The following is a 14,238-nucleotide window of genomic DNA, read 5'->3' as shown; positions in this document are numbered from 1 at the left end:
CAAGGTTGGAAGTTACGTGTATAAACAAGTGATGTCTATATTTTTAATCCTATCTAAATTCTCCTGAGGAGCTATCTAATACCATAGGTGAATGGACACCTATTTTTGACCAATTATAAGAAAAAAAAAAAAAAAGTCAGCTTGGTTTCCTGATGGTAGCTCATGGGTAGAGGGTTAACATTTCATCTAGAAGGCAACTATGTTGCTTTCTAACTGAAAAAGGAAAAAGATAACTCTGCTCAGTGTTCTATACTAAGAGTACTAAGAGTATTGAAGAAACTAGATAATAATAATAATAATAATATGTTAAGAATTATACCAATTATTGGTCAGTAGTCAAAAAAAAATTTTTTTTTTTTTAGTCAAAGGATTAGCAATATAGTCTAGAAAATGGGCCTTATATAATTAGAATATAAAAAGCATTCCATATATGCGATGCTGTTCTTGTTGTTGTGTGCCATCCAGTCAATTCTGACTCATAGCAACCCTATAGGACAGAGTAGAACTGCCCCATAGGGTTTCTGTAACCTTTACAGAGGCTGATTGCCACAGCTTTCTCCTGCAGAGCAGCTGGTCGATTCGAACTGCTGACCTTTTGGTTTGCAGCTGAGCACTTAACCACTGTGCCACCAGGGCTCCTGTATGGGGAGGCTAGGTTATAGAAAATTTTATGGATATGGAAAGAAATAATTAAAGTGGAACATATTTATGCTCATCAGGAAAAAAAAAAAAAACCTCCTCCCAAATTTGAATGGGAACTGGAACCAACAATTGGATGCCCTCATCCTTCCTTTAGAACTGATCACAGAGGGACTTCACAGAATAAAGCACTCTGCAGGCTGTATACTTAGAGGATACAGACCCAGCCCTAGATGGCAAGTGGATTACATCGGCCCATTGCCTATGGCCCTATAAGGATTCTGATGGGTTTTGCCTGGGGTAGACACTAGACACTTATCCTGAATTTGAATTTGCATTCCCTGTAATGGTAGCAAATGTTTCAAACACAATCAAACATTACAACATAAAATATTGCTTCAATTTGGGCCTCCTTTTTAGATATTATCTGATCAAGGAACCCATTTTCTTGCAGAGACAGGACATCACATACATTGAACTTATGGTCTACCTCACCAGGCACAAACCACCGATTCACCATATTTGCGAGATGACAAAGAATAGAAAGAATGACTTGCACAATATTCATAAGTGCATGAGAAACTTAATGTGCCTGGTAGTGAAAGTGGGTACCATTGTTGCATGGGATCCTTTGCTTTTATTAAAGCCTAACCCTGTTGGTGTAGTGGTTAAGAGCTATGGCCGCTAACCAACAGTCGGCAATTCAAATCTACCAGGCACTCCTTGGAAACACTTTGGGACCATTCCACTCTGTCCTATAGGGTCACTATGAATCCGAATAGGCTCAATGGTGATGGTTTTTTTGTTTTTTTTTTTTTTTAATGTGATTATGAAAAGCCCTGGTGGTGCAGTGGTTAACTGTTTGGCTGCTAACCAAAGGTCGGCAGTTCGAACCCACCATCCACAGGAGAAAGATGTGACAGTCTGCTTCCAAAACCTTATGCAGCAGTTCTAATCTGTCCTATAGGGTTGCTATGAGTCAAAATCGACTCTAGGACAACGGGTTTGGTCTTTTACGTGCCTATGCTTTGAGGAGTACTGTAAATCCTTTCCGTAATCTTATCCGTCATATTTGGTGCAACCAGGATGCAAAACTCTTTTTAAATCCAAAGCTGTTAACTCTATTTTTTTCTAAACTGAAGTGTGCACCTTAGAAAGGTATCTATTATAGATCCTTTGTTGGAAGTAGATTTGGTAGTGGAAGGGTTGAAGTATAAGCACATGAGGAACTTGAAGGAAAATTAAAGGGAGCCTCTGAATTGGAGAAAGACAGATCGTGAAGATATTAAATAGAACTTTTGCTTACCCCCGTGGTTTCCCTTAGATCTGCCCTCTTTCGGGTCATTGCTGACTCATAGTTTAATACTGATTTATTTCAGTGGTTGAAACGTATCTTTCAGATCACAAAACTTGTATTCGCTAGGTATCATTTGGACTACGACTCCATTTAATAGCCATTAATTTTATTGATGATTTGAAATCAGAACAGGCAATTCTCAAATCCTGTGTAAAACTTTAAAATCCAAAAGTTTAGTGGAAATGAAAAGAAATTGCTTTTAATATAAAATTCAAATAGTTTTTAGAACAAAATGTCTCAGGCCTGTATTCAAAATGACTATACATTATGACCACCTACATTCATCAAATGTGAAACATTCCTAAATTTTAACTCATGGTTTTTCGATTGGAGATTTAAGAACTATTGATATAACGTTGCTGAATTATGAGATCATTAGTACAGAGAAGCATTATGTAACAACAGAGCAAATTATTATAAATGATGAAACTACAAATGACTTCAAATTTTCATAGTGCAAGCAAAGAAACATTAAGAATCTGTTTTTCACAATTTATTAATAAAACATTTGGCATCCCACTTTTGTGAGTTGCATTTGGGGTCTTAAAAGCTAGGGAATGGCCATCTAAGATGCATCAGTTGGTTCCAAACCACCTGGAGCAAAGAAAAATGAAGAACACCAAAGACACAAGGAAAATATTAGCCCAAGAGACAAAAAGGGCCACATAAACCACAGTCTCCATCAGCCTGACACCAGAAGAACCAGATGGTGCCCAGCTACAACTAATGACTACCCTAACAGGGAATACAACAGATAGTCCCTGACAGAGCAGGAGAAAATGGGGTACAGAACTCAAATTCTAGTAAAAAGACCAGACTTAACGGTCTAACTGAGGCTGGAGGAACCCCAGAAGACACGGCCCCCAGACTCTCTGTTAACCCAGAACTAAAACTATTCCCGAAGCCAACTCTTCAGACAAAGATTAGACTGGACTATAAGACATGAAATAAGACTCATGAAGAGTGTGCCTCTTAGTTTAAGATATATAAGACTAAATGGGCAGCTTCTGTCCAGAGGAGAAATGAGAAGACAGAAAAGGACAGGAGCTGGTTGAATTAAAAAAAAAAAAAATTTTTTTGGTTGAATGGACGCGGAAAATTCAGGGTAGAAAGGAGTGTGCTGTCACATTATAGGGATAGCAACTAGAGTCGCATAACAATGTGTATACAAATTTTTGTATGAGAAACTAACTTGAGCTGTAAGCTTTCACTTAAAGTACAATTTAAAAAGAAAAAAAGTGTTATTCTTTAGTTCTACAGTAAAAATGGAAGGAAAGGAAGAATGTAAGGAAGGTGGGAGGGAGGAAGAATTTGAAATTATATTTAAACATGTGGAATGGTACCCAACCATCATCCAGCAAATCAATGAATCTCACAAACACAGTGCGGGCAAAAGAAGCCCAACACAGATACATACATATGTATGATATCATTCTACCCACAGAAGTTCAAAGGCAGACAAAACTAGACCGTATTATTTGAATATAAAAATCAGGTGGTAAAACCATAAAGAAAAGCAAGGAAATACTTATCACAAGATAGTGGTTACCTCTAGGGGGAGGGGGGAGTCATTATGAGAGAAATGGGGTAGGGGCACTTTGGGGTGCTGGTAATTTTTTGACCTGGTTGATGGCTACTCAAGTGTTTGCTTTATAATTATTAATGAATATATATGTGTAATAAAGCTTTACACACTTTAAAAAAAAACTCTTTTTCAGAAGCTCAACTGTAAAGACATTTTTCAATAGAAAATATTCCAGGTACAACTCCCCCATAGGGTTTCCAAGAGTGTAAATCTTTACACAAGCAGATGGCCACCTCTTTCTCCCGCAGAGCAGCTGGTAGGTTTGAACTGCCAAACTTTTTGTTAGCAGCCAAGGGCTTTAACCGCTGCGCCACCAGGGCTCCTCTTTATCCAGCTTAACTAAATGTTTTACAACTTTGCTTCATATGATTCTTATGTAATCCCTTCAAGTTGGATATTATTTGATATTTGAATGTGAGGGGTGTTGGTGAATACGCTGTGCATGAGAAGTGAAAAAAATCTCAATTTACTTTTGGTATTTAAAAAACAAAATTTTTAGTAGACTCAAAATTGCTGGGTATGTTAGACCTCTGAATAAAGCCATGTTTAGAATGGGTTTATAGCTTGTGTATGTGTCATGTAGACATGACATGCTTCTGTTAGTCGCCCATGGCAACTTCACCTCTAACAGAACAAAACGTTGCCGGGTCCTGTGCCATTTTCGTGATCTGTAGTATGTTTGAGTCTATTGTCGTGGCAATTGTGCCCATCCATCTCATGGAGGGTTTTGCTCCTTTTTGCTGACCTTTTACCAAACACAATGTCCTTTTCTAGCAAAAGTATATGATAACTATATTTTAACTATGTCCATACTCTAAATAAGCATATGCACTTTGTAAGAGTCTTAATAGAAGCTGGCAATTTAATGTTCAAAGTAGTAGATTAAAACCTAATCTCTTCACCAGCATTTCCTTCCTGTCTCTTCTGTGTTGACTTTATTCAAAATAGATAGATTGGTGTCCTTCTTCCCTTTTTTTGTAAATAATGGATCTCTGAACTAGAAATCAGATAAGCTTCCTAAAATTTTCTGCTGCTGTAGATGATGACCTTTCTTGCTAAAGAGGACAAGAATTCAAGGGCTTGATTGCAAGGTCTTTGACTGTCACCAGTCACTTTGCAGAGGGCACAGGAGATAAGCATTGTGTTTGTGTTCTGGGGCAGAAGCTTAATGGCTCTGTTATGTATTCAGACTGTCTGGCTTCAGCCTTCTATTAAAAATGTGCACAATGTAAATTTAACACCAAAGCTGCCCTACCAAAGGAACAGGGCATGTGTGATGGGCCATTATAAAATCAACCCTTTTTCACATTGCCTCCGGGAAAGCTTTCAGTGTAGGAATGGGGAGGTGGGGATTCCCTGAGCGCCAGCTACTTTTCCCGTCAGGATTCCTGTGAAGTTGAAGTAATTAACATTTGAAAATGCATTTGCAATCTCAGGGAGAACTTTAACACATGTGGTTTTAACAATTTCTCAATGTTAACCTTTTATTAAAATGCTGTCCTGGATTTGGGTTGCTTAAGGTCTCTGTTACAAGGATTATCACTCCAGGAAGAGGAGTCTAAGAAAGAAACTTTTGACCTTCTAGCAAACTCTGCATTTTTTGGCTGCAGGCTAGCAGTCTACCAGCTTAACCCCAGACTCTTGCCTTAGTGATTAAAAAATAATAATAATAATGATAATGTCAGCTTTTCTTTCGGTCCACTTCAGTGGGTATTTAGTATTTAATTGTATGGTGGTGGTGTGAGAAGTTATAAAATCAGATGCTTTGTGCATAAGTTCTTGTAAGTTCTTGCTAGGACCAAGAGCAGGGGCAATCTGTAGGAAAAATTAAGAAATGAGTTTACAAGAGCCAAATGTGAAGGTTATAGAGATGCTCACCAATGTCAAATACTCTTCCAAGGCAGTTCAGAACTAACTGTCAGAAAATACTCAGCTAATACTCTCCTAATAGTCAGCTGAAGTTTACTTCCCCATAATTTCTACCCACTGGTACTACTGGCACAATGGTTAAGAGCTGGACTGCTAACCAAATGGTCTGCAGTTCAAATCCACCAACCTCTCCTTGGAAACCCTGTAGAACAGTTCTACTCTGTTCTATAGGATTGCTATGAGTCGGAATTGACTCGACTTACAAGGGTTTGGGTTTGGTTTTGGTTTGGTATTAGTTCTACCACTGTAATGACACAGGGCAAGTCTAGGCTGTCTTTCCATATGACAGGTTTTCAAATATTTAAAGGTGACTCTTCTATCCCTCTTACATCTTTTTCTTCAAACAAAATAGTCCAAAATCTTTGAAAAAAGTCTTCAGAGAACAAGATTTTGAATTTCCTCAGCATCCTTGCCCCCCGTCCTGAATGAATTCCATTTTATTTATAAACATCTTTAGCTGTGCATTTCAGCATAGAGCTCTCTGTTGCTGGTGTGGTCTTTTCTCTCTACTACAGATGTATTTTTTTGAATTAAAGGTTTAGTCTCTCTGAAATTTAAAATTCATTTGTGAAGGTAGTTACAGGGTGGCAATATTCAGGTCCCTGGGTGGTGGGGATCCAATGAAATTGTTTCACTTGAGCTTCGTATTCAGTAAGTCAGTTAAAGTTGCATTAATGCTACCAGACAAAAGTAACTTTGGCTTTTTACTCATGCACACTTTTATTTCCATCTGAAATATTTTGCAATCAGGACGAAACTGTATTCCACAAGAGGGGTGTAGTGTACACCCAGTATGCTGGTAAACCTCCTCCTCAGTGCCCTCCTGGCCTCTGTTTCCTCCCTGGTGCCTTCCATCCTCTGCACCCTTGTCCATCACATCCTGGTCATAGGATACTGCTCTTTATTTTACTATTTGCCCTATTATGACTCATTGCTACCTCTTTATAACTGGAAGGTCATCCAAACATTTCATTTTCTAGGATTTAGTAGTTGAGGCTAAAGAGTTGGCTGTCATCTTGAGACTTGTGGCTAATCCATAATTTTAAAACCTACTGTTGTTCTTTGTAGTTAATGTTTACGATTAAAACATTTTTACAGGCCTTTTCTGTTCTTATTGTAGTTCTTATTTTTTTTAAAGCTCACTGATTTAATCTTCTCATCCTACTTACAAAAATAAACACATACTTTTATAAAGGCCAACATACTTTTTTAATCAAAATCCATAACCACACTGCCTTTGGATGCCGTTGGATGGCAGAAGATTCCAAACCAACAGGTGGGTGCATCCAGCTATTGCACTGGAACAGGTGGGTCTACCGGTAGGGTCTCCTCTCCCCACCTCACAGCTTTACTTTTTGTATCTTCTCTCACAAAGAAATAGGGAATATACTGTGAAGCGGCATCACAAACCCTACTCCTTCATCAAGGTGCTGATGAGAGACAGACAACTCTTTCCAAACTGAATAAACTTAGAGCCTGTCCAAGTCTCCCTCTGGGGAGGCTTCTTCTTCCTACCTTCCAATCCCATAGCCACTCTTCACTCCAAAGTATGGCTCCTCCATTTCCTAAAAAGATCACCTTTCCTTCCATCATGTGCACTTCTTCCCATTCAAGAAAGAAAGAAGGGAGAAACATTTTTTTGTATGGGAAATGATGGTGTGTCTAAGTGGTGGTGTGTGTTGTGTGCATGAGGGGTTGGGGATGTGGGTGTTGAATAGGCAAGGTATGTTGTTGTTGTTGTTAGGTGCCGTCGAGTCGGTTCTGACTCATAGTGACCCTATGCACAACAGAACGAAACACTGCCCTGTCCTGAGCCATCCTTAAAATCGTTATGCTTGAGCTCATTGTTGCAGTCACTGTTGCAAGGCTTAGAGTCCTCCATACTGCCTTCTAAGCAGTTGGGCTTCATTGGCTCCTGGCTACTCCAGCAGTATGCTAGAGCTTGAGAGAGTCAACTCCTGAGTTTGGGACCAAGTGACTGAGGAGCAAAGATCAGAGCCTTGATGGTGCAGTGGTTAAGCACTTGGCTGCTAACCAAACTCACCAGCCTCTCCACGGGAGAAAGATGTGGCACTTTGCTTCAGTAAAGATTTGCAACCTTGGAAACCTTTTGAGGCAGTTCTATAGGGTTGCTATGAGTCAGAATTGAGTGGACAGCAATGGGTTTTTGGTTTAGGTGCAACTTAAAGGACAACTCTCTAACCAGGGGCTTTTCTTTCCGCTCGAAATATTGTTATGATCAATATGTTCTGTCTTTATCTTGCAAAAGTGAGTATAACTGTAGTTAATATTTTCTAATAGAATTTTCTGGATGGTGAACACATTCTGTGTCTGCACTACTCTATATGGGAGCCCTTAGCCACACGTGGCCCTTGAATACTTGATGTAGCGCACCCGAAGGCCTGAATTTTTAATTTTATTGTGCTTTAAGTGAAAGTTTACAAATCAAGTCAGTCTCTCATACAAAAAGTTATACATAACTTGCTATGTACACCGAGCTGTTCTCCCCCTAATGAGACAGCACATTCTTCCTCTTCACCCTGTATTCCCTGTGTCCATTCAACCAGCTCCTGTTTCCGTCTTCCTTCTCATCTCACCTGCGGACAGGAGTTGCCCACATAGCCTCGTGTATCTAATTGAGCCAAGAATCTCACTCCTCACCAGTATCATCATCTATCTTATAGTCCAGTCCAATCCCTGTGGAGATGTGAATTTTTAATTTTGTTTAATTTTAACTGGTTTAAATTTAAGTAGCCACATTTGGCTGCTTGGTACCATATTGGGTCCTACAACCTCACAGCACGTTTTCTGAACTGTAGGTTGGACCACATTCTCCCCTCTCCATTGCCATCGAGTCGATTCCGACTCATAGCGACCCTATAGGACAGAGTAGAACTGCCAGTTTCCAAGGAGCGCCTGGTGGATTCAGACTGCTGATCCTTTGGTTAGCAGCTGTAGTACTTAGCTACTACGCCACCAGGGTTTCTTGGAACACATTAATGGGCTCTAAAATAAATTTAATGGCTCATGTCGTCATTTTTTTTTTTAATTAGGATAGTATAAATAATATCAGAGTTCCTCACACACACTAATGCTGCGTGTAATTTGATGATTTCTTTGTCTGAGGAGAGAGAAAGTAAGTACTGAGTCCTGGTAGAAAATGTGCTTTGTGTGAACCACTGAGCACTGCCCATGAAATGGTCTAGAAAACAATAAGTGCAATTTGGGGAGAGAAAGAAAAAGCACATATATGAAAACTGCAGTTGTGTGTGTGTGTGTGTGTGTGTGTGTGTGTGTGTGTGTGTGTGTGTGTGTGTGCGCGCATAAGTGTTAGGAATGAAAGGAGCCGGTGAGAAACTGTGTGATAACATCGCCACCTTGAGGTTTGGTGATAATATTTCAAGTGGGGAAAGGCTGAATGGAAGTGAGAGCGAAAGAGAAGAAACATCGATTTCTCCATAAACTTTGTACATAATACATTTCTCTTCTTCCCATGGTCCCACAAATAAAGTCTTCACACGTGCCAGCCTTCCAGAACCTGAATTAGCCATCTCAAAAATAGGTTCTAATTAGAGTCTACGTTGACAGACCTTCCATAAGATACTAAAACCAAACTCATTGCCATCAAGTCGATTCTGACTCTCAATGACCCTATGGGCCAGAGTAGAGCTGCCCCACAGGGCTGCCAAATGTGTAATCTTTAAGGAAGGAGCGGGAGAAAGATGTGGCAGTCTGCTTCTGTAAAGATTACTGCAGCCTTGGAAACCCTACGGGACAGTACTGCTCTGTCCTGTAGGGTCGCTGTGAGTCGGTTGTTTTGTTTTGTTTTGAATCCTCACAGGAGCAGATGGCCAGGTCTTTTCTTCTCCTCAGAGCAGCCGATGGGTTTGAACTGCTCCTTAACCACTGTGCCACCAGGGCTCCTTCGGCCGCATGATACTCCTGCCTGTATTCTGGCTTAGGTTTGTGGATGTCGTGCTTCAAGGAGTCACATCAAAATAAAAGCTGCCCATTGAGCTGTAACCCTCAGGAAGTTTGGAGGTAACCTTTGTAAGTGGCTATTATTTTGGGGCTACAAGCATTTTACATTTTGTTGTGTGAAAAGAGTATAATATTAAATACACACGTCTATTGGCTGCAAAAAGTAGACGTATAACAGATCTATATTCTGAAAATGCTGTATATCATTGTTGACCCATAGAATCTTTCTGTTGTTGTTATTTACTTATCATGCAACTCTCTTAGAGGTGGGGGGGCTGTTATTGATGAAGGATGACCAAGGATTCCATTTGACAAAGGAAAATTGTTTTTCTTTATTGAAGTTTAATTTCATAAAAGGAAATGAATAGGTTTTAAGTGTTTCATTGGATAAGTTTTGGCAGTTGTATAAAAACATGTAAAACCCATTGCTGTTGAGTCAATTCTGATTCACAGTGACCCTACAGGACAGAGTAGAACTGCCTCATAGGGTTTCCAAGGAGGGGCTGGTGGATTCAAACTGCTGACTTTTTGGTTAGCACAGGCTTTCTTAACCACCATGCCACCAGGGCTCCAAAAACACGTAACCACCAGTCAAAACAAAATAATGGAGATTCCACCAACCTATAAAGTTCACTTCCCCCTTCCTGTTAACCCCTGCATTACCACAGGCTATACTGTGCTATTTTCTAGCACCAGGGGTTAGTTTTGCTTCTTCATGGACTTCACATTAGTGGAATCATAAAATATCTATTCTTATATGTCTGGGTTGTTTTTTTTTTCCCTCATATAATTGTGTGTGTGTGTGTGTGTTTCATCCTATTGTACCATACATCAGTGATTCATTCCTCTTTATTACTGAGTAGTATTCTATTCTGGAATACAAACAAGGCCTGTAAGAGATCCATATTTATGCCCATTCCAAAGAAAGGCGATCAAATGGAATTTGGGATTTATCAAACAGTATCATTAATATCACATACTAGCAAAATTTTGATGGAGATAATTCAAAAATGATTGCAGCTGTACACTGACAGGGACTTCCAGAAGTTGAAGCCAGATTCAAGAGAAGATGTGGAATGAAGGATATCATTGCTAATGTCACATGGATCTTGGCAGAAACAGGGAATACTAAAAAGATATTTACCTCTGTTTTATCTACTATGTTTATCTACTATGTAAAGGCATTTGACTGTGTGATTCATAACAAATTATAGACAGCATTGTGAAGAATGGGAATTCCAGAACACTTAATTGTGCTCATGTGAAATCTGTACATGAATCAAGAGGCAGTCATTGGAAGAGAACAAGGAGATACTGCATGGTTTAAAGTTGGAAAAGGTGTACAGCAGGGTTGTATCCTTTCACCATACTTATCCAATCTCTATACTGAACCAACAATCCATGAAGCTGGACTATATGAAGAAGATCACAGTATCAGGATTGGAGAAAGACTCATTTCACAACCTGCAATATGCAGATGATACAACCTTGCTTGCCAAAAATGAAGACGACTTGAAGCACTTACTGATAAAGGTGAAAGACTACAGTCTTCAGTATGGATTGCGCCTGAATGTGAAGAAAATTAAAATCTTCACAACTGGACCTATAAACATCATGATACATGGAGAAAAAAATTGGACCTTGGACCACAGTTTTGAGAGCCAGGCTCTAAGTCACAATATGCAGACGTACACTAATGACTCCTCGTCACTGAGTTAGGCCAGAGTCAACTCCCATTTCACTGAAGATGGTATGTTCGCCCAGTCCTCCCACATTAGAAGGTGTATTCATGGCTGAAAATTCATTATTTCTAGGTTTTTAAAAAGAAAATGGCTTATAGCCTTCCGGTTTGACTCTGGACTTTCAGGTGAGTAATTAATATTTAGATGGAAGAAAATACTGGAATCTGACTTTTTAATCATTTTCTAAAAAAGTATAATTTGTTAAAATTAACAAAATTTTAAATTGAGGGGGGAGCTCTGGATGTTGATAGCACATCAAGATCGCTCAGATTATCTTGATCTCTCATGGTATTTCTTCTTCGGTCTGCAAATCTTTTTAAAAAATGCAATCAAAGATCACCACTGAAGCTAATATAAAATGTGTTTGGCCTGGAGAGATTATAACGTTAGAGCTGCTCATGAGGACATTAGTTTCAATTAGGAAAGCAACTTGAGGGTTTTCTATTCACTGGGTAGACAATATCAGGCAGGTGACAGCACCACCAAGCTGTTTTGACCTCACTGACCTGTAGGCTAAATGTACATGTATGACAAGTGCCATTCAAATCGCATGTGAGGACAAAGCCAAATCACACATGTGGTGTTTCAGAAGAACGAAATGGACAATGAGGCTAAAATCTTACATGTAGGTAAAGACGCTGAGTGTCTTGTTTTATCTTTGGTCTTATGCCTACTCAACAAAATACCCAGAACTGACTTTGCCAAAGAGTTGCTGGTAAAGGTACAAATATTTAAGAGTGATTGAAAGGAACTTAGGAGGGAGGCCATTGACTGAGAGAAGAGGGAGCAGAACAAAGGAAGAGAAATTTCTTGCCTAGAGATACAGTTATTAAAAATTGGCTTAGGAAAATTGGGTCTTTTCTGAGATTTTGGCCTTGGATCCTCAGTATGACCTGTTAAAGACATCTACTGCTTGGAAATAATAAGATTTTGGAAATGATTTTTTCCCTTAGCTAATATTGGCATGATATTTACAAAGCAATTCTTCAAACCTTATTTCTGTTTTAGAGATGGGGACACTACAATTTAGCAAGATCACAACTTGACAGACAGAGATAAAAATAGTAGTATTATCTAGCCAACTCCAGAGTTTACGATTTTAATAAATCATGCTGTTTTACCTGTATTTCCATATGTTGTTGTTGTTGTGTGCTGTCGAGTCAATTTTGACTCATAGCAACCCTATAGGACAGACTAGAACTACCCCATATAAGGTTTCAAGGTGGTAAATCTTTACATCAGACTTTTAAGATCAGAGACCATTTAATTGGTGAGCCTCATTTTAAAGCGTTTAAACGATAAATCATCAATCCATCAAGAAATAGTAATCAGTTGATAACTTCTACACTGCAATGATGAAACATTAAGATTTTTGTTTACACAGCTAATGGACAGGGATTTTGGCCAGGAGACCATTTATGTACTGGCAAATTTGAGACGTGAGTGAATAAATCGTAGCTGTTACTACCTACTTAAACAAATTCAGTTCCATTTCTAACCTGGCAGCCAGCCTTTTTCAAAGTCTTTGGAATTTGAAAAGCAGCCTCCAAATGCCCGGTCAGCTTTTCCATAGGAGAGCATCTAGACACTAGCTCAGTACACGCCTGCCTTCCTTTTCCTGTCTCTCTGTATTAAGCCAGCAGCTGGACCAAAGCAGGACTAATTTATACCAACAACAAAACGTGATGTTTTGATTGCTCTGAAATTATAATGCTCTTTTGATTATTTAAGCTATTTTAGAACATGTTTTGTCAAGTAAGACAGTGCTTACTGTGACTGTTCAGAATGTTTTTTGAAAATAACATTTTATACCAACAATGAATGATTTTATTCAATTATGGGACCAATTCGCCCCACCATTTCCTGCAGAATAACATTTTCCAGGTTAAAAAATCTTTCTATGCCTATGGAGTGGAAGATAGAGGCCAGAAAAAAACATCAATAATTTATTTTCCTTCCAACACAAAAGTAACACAGAACCCCACACAAAGATGTAATTTATTTCAGGCTATACTCTGAAAAGATGGTTGTGATATTTGTTCAAGAGTTTGCAGATAACTCTACAAAAAGTAAGGTGAGCCTAAGAGAATGAAAGGGATATACCGGATATTTGAAACACCAAAGACTTGAAATTCTGAAGTCTCTTAAACATTCCTATATGACCTAAAAATTTCTATTTGGTCATGCCTTCATTTACTTTTCCAGATTAAAAAGAAATGAGCATGCCATTCAAATTAAAGAGACAATAAGAACAGAGTAAATAGAAAACTTTAGAGGGAAGGAAAAAATAAAGAGCAGAAATTAGTTATTAATGATTAGTTATTAATGATCAATTTTGTTTCCTTTAAAAAAAATTGAAAATCTCTACTAGACTGACCAATAATAAAGAAAAAATTAAACAATATTAGGATTTAATAGTACTCAAGTACTACAGAAAAATGGACAAATAAAACTAAAAGAAAAATAGAAACTACTAATAATTTGCACCATTGTTCAAATAGAAAGTTCCAGAAAAATATAAATTATCGAACTTAACTTCAGAAGACATAGATATCAGATTAAATAATTTACCCTTAAATAGATTAAGATATCAATAAAAAAACCTTCTATCACCTCCTAAAAGTAGCCAGTCAAGATGATTTTACGAACAGGGTGTATCAGCGCTTTTCAAGTAAGGGATAAGAACTATATTATACAAACTGTTACAATCCATCTGATCTTATTAAGAAAACTGACTAAAAAAACTGGAAAGAATACATACAAATAAAAAGGGCATAGTAGACCAAAGGCTTTTAATACAACTGTGGAAATTCAAATTTTCTATGGAGTTTATTGAGATACAATTCACATACCACACAATATACTCATTTAAAGTGTACAATTCAATGTTTTTCAGTATTTTTTTAGAGTCGTACCACCATCACCACAATCAAATTTTAGTACCTTTTGTTATCCCATAAGATTTCCATGCCAATTAGCAATCTCTCCCCATTCCCTGCCCCAAC

Source organism: Loxodonta africana, chromosome 6 (genome assembly GCF_030014295.1).
Source record: "Loxodonta africana isolate mLoxAfr1 chromosome 6, mLoxAfr1.hap2, whole genome shotgun sequence".
Taxonomy (NCBI): domain Eukaryota; kingdom Metazoa; phylum Chordata; class Mammalia; order Proboscidea; family Elephantidae; genus Loxodonta; species Loxodonta africana.
Note: the sequence above shows the minus strand (reverse complement) of the source record.